This window comes from Octodon degus, unplaced genomic scaffold, assembly GCF_000260255.1.
Source record: "Octodon degus isolate 3935 unplaced genomic scaffold, OctDeg1.0 scaffold00056, whole genome shotgun sequence".
Taxonomy (NCBI): Eukaryota; Metazoa; Chordata; class Mammalia; order Rodentia; family Octodontidae; genus Octodon; species Octodon degus.
The window spans coordinates 6,856,712-6,866,230 of record NW_004524632.1 but is presented as its reverse complement, the minus strand read 5'-3'; positions in this window follow the sequence as shown (position 1 = coordinate 6,866,230).

Sequence of the window (9,519 nt, the reverse complement as noted above, 5' to 3'; positions counted from 1 at the left end):
TACGCCTCAATTTTCCTCTATTTTTAGCAAAGAGAACTTAGAATATCCATGAAGCAAAGGGCCAGACAGGAAAGGGCAGGATGTGGGCCAAGATCAGGGGAAGGAATTCGATCCCAGATTCATATTTTTCCTGCAGGTCCATACTTTTCCTGCATAGGATAAAGCGGTCTCTGCCACCGGGACGCTGAGAGCAAGTGCAAAGAGTCGCCTCCCCCGCTGCGTGCACGCTCTCACCCTGCTTTTTTGGACGCCCAGCTCAGGCACAGAGCCTGAGAATACCCGGCCAGCTTCTTTGCCAAACCCTCAGACAGCCCAGCAGCACAAAGGACGGGGCTTTCTTGTAAAACGTGCATGCGGACTAAACCGGCATAGTGGCCCAGCACGGGCCCTGGACATCGGTGGGTGGGCGCCGAGAGTGACGGTTCCGACCTCTTCCCTCCTCTCCGCTTGTTTGCTAGGTCTGGGCCATCCGTCTCACCAGGGCAGGGAGAAGCGGGCAGAGAGGTAGAGGAGTTTTTCTCCCCATCAGGGGTGTGCTGAGCCCCAGCTCTGCCTGCATTCCCGGGGTCTTCATTCCACCCAGGCACCCACCCAGCTTCCTCTGGTGATTCCTGTGGCCAAATTATCCCCTCATCCATAATAGTACCTCCTTGACCAAGTTCTCCAGCACCCAGGGTACAAAGCTCTGAGGAGCTACACTCCCAAAGTGACCTAGAGAGTTAGGGACATTCAGCAACAACAGATAGGTTTCAATTTAAACGGTTACAGTCCAGCTGAATTCCTGGTGCCAGGTCCAGAGGATTTCTCAGGTTTGATCTGGTCTAGAGCTAAAAGAGAAACCAAGACCTCTCCGTCCCTGCCCGATACCTCACATTGCCCAGACAACGGGCTTAGGCCCTCTTCTTCTTCTTCTTCTTCTTCTTCTTCTTCTTCTTCTTCTTCTTCTTCTTCTTCTTCTTCCTTAAGGCATTATTCTTAATGAATTAAACTCTTTAAACTCACTTCAAAAAAGTGCATTGCTTTAAATTTATTTTCATTTTTATTTTTACAATGAGTACTTCATCCAACAGCCTGATTTTTTGTTGTTCTGAGAAAACTACATTTTCATTGTTATAAAATTAGAGTAGGCTGGGGAGATGACTCAGTAGAATAAGCGCTTCCCTGGCATGCGCAAGGGTCTGAGTTCAATCCCCAGTTCTGCCAAAATAAAATAAAATTAGATTAGATCAGACCTGCAGGCATCAAAATGTCGTTACTTTCTATATTTTCAGAGGTCCATAACCAACTCTTATTACCTGTATGTTAAAACAAACACTGCTAAAATAATATTCCTGTTTAAATCTATCCTTTAAAAATAGGTAATATACATTACAAAAAAGAATTTGAAAGTTACAGGGGTCTTACATTGAAAAGGAGAACACAAGTCTCGCTGCCATCTCCTGCGTCAACCTCCCTCCTGGAAGAATCTCACTTCCACCACACCCCCCAGAGATGCACAAGAAAGACAGCTTTCTAACACAGACGGTGAATGACCGACCGTGGGGGACAGTTTAACAAACAAAGCTTTCACACAACTTTTATTTTTGAAAATGTGTTCAACGCGCAATGTCCCATTTTAATGGCTCCCTCCTATTGCACAGATGTAGCTTGATTTACTGAATTCAGATGGAGGTGTTTAGATCGAAAGATGTTTAGATGGTTTCTAGCTTTCTTTTTCTTGTTTTTTTGCCAGTGCATCTTCCTCAGCGCGTTCGTGCTCTTCCAACTGTATTCTTAGAGATGAACGACATCAAAGGATCTGTGCGTTTTTAGTGTTCGTTGAGGCTGAGCCTACAGTATTTTCATTATGTTAAAAAAAAACAAAACAAAACACTTCGTGTCCAAAAAACTCACTTTGTCATTTTTCAGAGAACTATCTTGTTCAGGTCCTCGTGATTTTTTTTTTTTCACTGATCCAATTTGATGCTCGTTTATTTCTGTATTTTCCTGGAATGGGAGACTGTAGTTGGATCAGTAAAAGCTGCGCTTGTGATCCATGTAAAATCTCTCCATCTATCCTGTGTAAGAGTTTTTCTTACAACTGGATTTTTTTCCACAGTGAAATTCTGGCTCACTGGAGAGGTTGAGGGCTTGTTTTTCTTAGCAATTCTCATGTCTGACTCTCTGTGTTGGAATGAGACGGTTTGTAAAGGTGTAGGGGCTGCAGACCTCTGCGTCCCTGCCTGGCTGAGTAGGCTCTAAGCCACCCGAGCTCTAACTCCCGACACAGGTTCCTAATTCCTCACTGAGAGCCCCCAGGGGGAACCACAGGAAGGAAGCAAATGAGGCTCGGGTCTCAGACGCAGCCCTTCCGAGGGGGGCTCTACTGACCCCGCGTATGTGTGCTCCAAGGATGGAGGACACAGGAGTGGGACAGTACGAACTGGGCAGAACACAGCGGGCGTTGAGGCTGGAGTTGCGGTGAGGGAGAAAATCAAGGAGCCTGAGGGTTTCAGTGGATCAGAAGAACCGCCTAACTTGGGATAGGTCAGCCGCCAGAGCCCTGAGCTCAGCCCCAAAACTTCCACAGAGGGATCCTTGAGGTTCAGGCTTGGAAGCAGACCCGGCGCTTCCCCACTGCATTTTTCTCCCATTGTGACATCGCTGTCCCTCTGCCCGGCAGGGGGTTCATTCCTAACATTTTCTGCGATTCTTTGGAAGACAAAACACTTTGTGTCTTTCATCCTACCTGGGCCACACACAAGCAACTGGGGTGCAGGTGGAAGGGACATTTTAAGAGAAAATTTCAGGAGAGAAGTCCGTCCGTCCGGCCTGTGGAGTCACTGGGTGGCAGACAGGGCTACCAGGCAAGGAGAGGACGCTGCTGCCATTTACTGAGCGGGCAGCGCATGCCCAGAACTTGCCAGCAGCTTCCATTGCAGAATCTTCTGGTCTGGGTCAGACGCCTCTCCCAGGGTTTCTGGCTCAAAATCCGACTACAGGGTCTTCAAGATTTTGTTAAATTTTTTTTAGCTCTTAGCATGATTGGAAGTGAGGAATAGATTTGGTAAATCACATGTTAGGCTTTTGTTTTAAATTATTCCAATAATTTATTATTATTAAGCCAAGACCTTTCCCAGGCATGGCCTGAGGAGATACTTTCTGACCAAACAATACTTAATTTTGTGTCCCCATTACTGAATTATTACAAGTGAGAAAATGTTTCAGTCGAGGCAAACAATTGCTTTAGTTACTATAAACTGTACTCTTGGGCTAAAGGCTTCTACTGTTGTCTAGAAAGGGAGCCTGCTCTTCAGGGAGGGGAAGCTCCCCCCCACCCGGGGACCCCCTCCCCAACGTGGGTGCCACCACCCCACACCTACGCTGCCTCCTTCAGCACAGCCTGTCTTTCTGGGTTTCTTCCCAGAGTCTCCTCTTTATCTCAGGAAGGGTGTTCAGAATCAGGAGAGAGCTGGGAAGTGTCCACCTGGGTGGGACAGTGGGGGACAGGGTCGGGTCGCACAGTGGGGGTGGCGTGTCACAGGCGCCGCTGCAGTGGGAAGATTTCTGAAACTCCCTGCACAGATGGGCTCAGAGGCCCGAGCCTTGACTACACAGGCTTGTCCACACCCCAGAGGGGGTGGGGGACCGGGATCTCCCTGGGTCCCTGCCACCTGTTGTTTCGGTGTGGACGCTGCCTCTCTCCGGTCTGATGCCCAGGTGGCGGTGAACACGGTCTAAAGGGAGCGAAGGGAAGCTGGAAAATGGGGCGCATCCTCTCCTCTTCAGCCTGAGGGGACCGTCGGTTCCACCCCTGCGGGTCCCCACAGGCCTCGTGGAGCTGAGCGTGCTCCTAAGCTCAAGTTTCTGAAATCATCGCTGCTGTTCTCCTCCACCCTTTCTCTCTTCTTCACCGACTCCCGGAGTTCTCCTGAGTCAATGCCCTGGCTCAGGGAGTCGTGGGGGAGCAGAGGGCGAGGGGATGTGTCCTTGGGCCGACGGGGTGCCACGGTCCTGTGAGGGGGGATGGGTGGAGCACTGCTGGGGCATGAGGTGGGGGCGGCAAGGCACAACCGCGCGGTGCTGGTGTGTGGCAGCCCCGGAGGGCACAGAGACACCCGAGGCGACCCCCAGCCCAGGGTCAGGGAAAGGACAGGCGGAGAAGTCTAGGAAGGCAAAAAAGTTAACGATGTTTGGCCGTCTGGGGGCTTATCGGCGCGGCGGGGTCAGGCGTGGGCCGAGCGGCAGACTTGCTGGGGCAACGCCCGGCTGGGGCGCGGGCGCGGAGGGGCGGCCGGGCTCCCCCTCCCCCCCTGGGCCGAGCAAGGTAGCATCTGGGCGGGGAGGAGCCTCTGCGGAGCGCTCAGGTGCGGGCGGGCGGTGGGCTGGGGCCAGAGCCTTAACCCTTTGCTCCGGCTTAAGGCGGACGACGCCTGGCAGAGCAGGCCAAACCGCTCCACCTGGGATTCACTGCCAAAGCCCTGAGCCCCCGACCCGGGCTGGCAGGGTGCAGCGAGTTCTGGATTTTCTCAGCCTGCGGGCTCCTATCCCCAAGAGGGTGGGGGTCCCTCAGGGTTTGGGGAGAAGAGGGGTAAGCCCTCCTCTGGGGACCGAGGGCAGGTTGGAGCGATTATGGGAACCCCGCTCCTCCCCGCTGCTGCCCGACTGAAGTCTTGAACTTCAGTCGGGCAGCAGGTGGTGGCGACCAGGAGGGCAGGGAGTGTGCAGGGATCCCTACCCTCTCCACGGTTTGGTGCACCAAGGGCTGGTGGGCAGCTTAAGAAGGAAGGACCCTGCTCCAGGAGGGGATTTGGGGAGTCAGGGGTATTTGGACCTGCAGGGAGGGGTGTCCAAGCCTCAGCAGAATCTCCACCCTCCTCCTCTGGACTCCAGCCCTGGGTGGGGGGCCGGCTCTGCTGTCTCCCGGGTGAATCAGGCTCCTCTGACCTCCAGCCATCCCAGCCTCCTCAAGGCTCAGGGGAAACACCCTCTGCACGCTGGAAGCTGGAAACTGGCTAGGCCAGGAAAATCAGGGGATGGCAGGAGGGGTATGGGGAACAATCAGCCCTCCCTGGGACAGGGGTGGAAGCCCATGCTCCTCAGGACTTGGAGGATGGTTGCTTGGAGGATGGCATGGAGACAGCCAGTTTGGGTCCCCAAGTCTGAGCCATGCTTGGGCCACAGGCTGCAGGGCAGAGAAGGGCTGCAAGGCTGGACAGACCCAGCGTGGGTCCAGGGCCCACACCCATGGGCAGAAAAACAAGGACCGTGTTGACGCTGGACTCAAATCACTGCAGTGACCTGCCTAGCAGGACAGCCCAGTACGTATGACCACACATCAAAAGTCCGGTGTGCCTCAGCTTCCTCTTGGAACTGGCCAAGGACAAAGTGCATGTGACTCAGAAAAACTCAGGGTCACTTGCTCCCTGCCCAACCCCAGCCAAGTGACCATGAAGTTTAAGAAGTGAATGGAGGAAAGGTCATGCCCAAGCCCACTCTTCTCCACAGAACCCTGGGGATAAGGAAGGAGGAAGGAAGGGAGAGAGGGAAGGAGAGGAGGAGGGGAGGAGAGGGGAGGGGAGGGAGGAAAAAAGGCAGGCAAGCATTCCAGGCAGTAACTCCTCTTGTGGCGATGGATTAACAATGGTCATGCAGGCAGCACCACCCCCAACAGCCTGTTTTGAGCAACCCTTTACTTTGCAGATAAGAAGTTCAGAAGGAGGAAGAAGGATGCGAAGAGTGAAGCCAACCTTGGTGAAGAGACTTGGTTTCAAAATAAAAATGCGGGGCCAGGGAGACAGCTCAGTAGAATAAGCGCTTCCCTGGCAAGTGCAAGGGTCTGAACTCAATCCCCGGTTCTGCAAAAAATAAAATAAAATAAAATAAATATAAAAAATGCAATAAAATAAAAAGCTCCATGTTAGAACCCTTGCCTAGCATGTGGGAGGCCCTAAGATAAAGAGAACGAATGAACAAAAGAAAAACAGAGACAGAGAAACAGAAAGAGAGGGGGGGGGAGAGAGAGAAAAGAAAGTACAAAGAAAGACAGATCAGGAGTGCAGACTGGCATTCTGGTGTGTTTTCCAGGTTGGACACTGGAGACCCTCAAGGGATGTCCTCTGGCCTAGCTAGGACCTCGATGTCACTGAGCCTACTTCCTGCACTCAAAGTGTACTCGAGTCCACATTAGCCATGAGCGTTTCTATGGGGACCACTGTCCCACTGCTTCCAGTCTGGGGCAAATTTCCTTGGGACCTCGCTGGGACGAACGCCTGGCTTTGCCCCTGGCAGGCGGCACTGTGGCTGTGGGGGCTGCGGGGACCACCAGCGAGATATTCGGGAAGTTGCGACCATGACAGGAGTGGGCATTCTTCACGGAGGAGCGGAGGAGCACAGGGCCCTGAGAATCACTTTTGGGGCACTTGAACTGCAGCCCGGTGGCCTCTTCCTGCAAATTCGCCTGAACCAGCCTTCCCTAAGCAGCAAATGCGGTCACAACAGGGCGTCCCCACTGCCACCACCCCCCCAAGCCTGGCTGTCTCCTTGCCAAAATGGATGCCTGTGGGACATGCTCCACCGAAGTCCTCTTCCACACTAAGGGAGAGAGAGAATGCCCCTGGATTCCACCCCTGCCCACACTTCCCTGGTGCCTGACCCCATAATATTTTCCTTAGGCTCCCTAGGCACAGAGAAAATGGAAATGCTACGTGGGGAAAGAACCAATTAACTGGTTTAAATCCTCTTCCTGCCTCCTGGCCTTCCCTGGCTTGAAAGTGAATTTCAAATCATCAGGCAATCTGCTGGGAAATGCAGAGCTGGAAGGGAGCATCCCATGCAAAAGCTATTTTTAATTCCCCAGTAGGTGCCCAGTCCTTCCATTAGATATGAATACAGCCACTGTACGCCTCCCTGTGAAATATCAACTTTCCAGCCAGATGCGGAGGAGTATGAGTTTTCCTCCGTCCACTGGCCCCGAGGGACAGCAGGTAGTAAGGAGACCTATTCACACCACATCCAAACACAACCGCGCCAAGAATGGCAAATTGGAGGTCTCGGATGCTCCATTTTTAAGTAAGTGTGTGTGGGGGGGAACAGGGCTGAGCTATCTGAATAAGTGAAAATATTTGTATTCTTCCTGGGATTTCTTTCTCTGTGTTGGTGAGTGTGGCAGATGGCATTAGGGATGTACACACGATGGTTTCTGGTTTAAAAACAAAAGTAACTGTCCCCCCCCCCGCTTTCTGCCTTTTTTGGCTATGGAATGGGAAAAAAGACATCAAGTCACCCCTGGGCTGTGGGAGCTCTGGCGGAGAAGGGACTGCAGGAGCTGGCACAGGAGAGCTCGGGGCGGAGAGGTGGGAGGGTGGAGGGTTTGAGAATCGCCATGGTCGCTGAGGCACAGGCCCAAGAACAAGGCCTGGCTCTCTGTCCTTGATGTCCCAGAGCTTCAGTTTTCACCTATTTAAGATGGGACAAGATTGAGCTCACAGAACTGCTGGGAAGACCATCTTGTTCAATAGCAGAAAATAGCAAAGTACTATCTGCGAAGCTTTGTCCTGATCAGCCTTCCTAGGGCCTGGAGGCCGCAGTGGAGGGGTGGGGGTCCGGCCCAGGGACGGGGAGGGTCCCCTGATGTTCTGACTGGGGCTTAGCTGGCTGGGGGCCCCTGGGAGCATTCGCTGTGCTGCTGCCGAGACTGTCTGGGCTTCCGTTTGCTTTGGCCACGTTATGATGGCCTTGCTGGCTTTGCCAACAGGATTTTGGTGTTTGTTCTCCTGCCTGGCATGGCCGCAGAGGCAGCTGGCATTCTGCTCCTGCTGATCAAGCTCAGCTGATGTTGCTCCAGGCAAGAGAACTCAATGCCGCCCCGCTCCTGCCCCTTTCTCATGTTTAAACTTAATTTTTGCCTCTAGCGATTGAGCGCGGGGCCCTTTTTGTTGGGGGTGGAGGTGGGGGTTACAGGTAAATCCCTAATTACCCAGGCTGGGCTCAGATGTGCAATCTTCCTGCCTCAACTTCCCATTTTGTTATCCTGGTCCTCACAAGACTCCCAGACTTGCGAAAAGAGAGTGGCAAATGGATACCACTTTTAAAATGGTTGCTCAGGAGAGGCCGGGGAGATGGCTCAGTAGAATATAGTGCTTGTCTGGCAAGCACAAGGGCCTGAGTTCCATCCCCGGTTCCGCAAAAATAAATAAATAAATGAATAAATAAATAAAATGGTTGCTCAGGGCTGGGGAGTCAGCTCAGCAGCATAAGAGCCTGCCTGACAAGTGCAAGGTCCTGAGTTTGATCCCTGGTACCAAAAATAAATAAATAAATAAAATGGTTGCTCAGGGCTGGGGAGTCAGCTCAGCAGCATAAGAGCCTGCCTGACAAGTGCAAGGTCCTGAGTTTGATCCCTGGTACCAAAAATAAATAAATAAATAAAATGGTTGCTCAAAGATTAGAAGGAATCAGGAACTTAGCCAGGAAAGGAAACCAACCAGAGAGGCAGAGAAACCAGTCACAGATCTTGCAAGGACTTGCTTTCCTCTCCTCATGACTGATGGAAACAGTAATAGATATTGGGGACATCTCTGGGAGGCTTTTGCTAAAGGTCACCCCAAGCCAGTTGGACCCAACATTTGGGAAGAGCAGAGCACAGGTGCACGATGGGAAGAAGGCGTGGAGCCCAGTCTCCGCCCCTCCCACCCAGGGCAACACCCCCCCCCCTCAGGTGTCTGCGCCTGCGCAGCACACAGTGCCCTCCACAGCACAGGTTTGGCTTTCCCAGGATGTCGACTAGAAAATTAAGTCATGGCTGGAAAAAACAAAATCATTGAAAGCAATGCTCAGTCAACTACAGATTCAAGATCTTCATTGCCTTCCTACCCATTTGCAAAACACGTTTTATTGCTTTTGTAGATTCCTTGAGTTGAAATACCGCAGCTGCCGTAATTAGGCTAAGTGGCAAGCCAGCTGTGAAGGCCAGGGTTGTGAATGATTACAGTGGGCTCCCGTAATCATTGGGATGGCTGCAAGCAGCTAGTGGCAGCTGCCAGTCCGCCCGCCCAACTCACATCCCCGGGGGGAGGGAAAGCTGGGCTCCGCAGCCATCTTTTAAGTTCAGCAAGATGGGCAAGGCCTGTTTGCAGCAGGCCAGAGTTTGCTAGTGTGGAATGCACCCAACAATTGGCCCCCAAGCCTGGCCTTCAGTCAGAACCTCCTGGGGGAGCTTCTCTTCTTCATTCATTCATTTCTTCCGGTGCTGGGGGTTGAACCAAGGGCCCCATTCAAGCTAAGCACCTGCTCTGCCACTGAGCTAAACCCCAGTGGGGGGAACGCCAAGACCAAGGCAGCGTCTACCTTGAGTCATTCAGTCTAGGAGAAACCACACATCCAGTGAGCTGGCCAGATAGCTTTGAGCCCAGGGACCAGGAAAACCTGCCTGGGCTAAGGTGGCTGTTTCTCACAACTTAGTCCTTGGTAGCATCACTTTTGCATTTGGAAAAGCTCCCATCACTGGCTGGGGAGATGGCTCAGTGGAATAAGCACTTC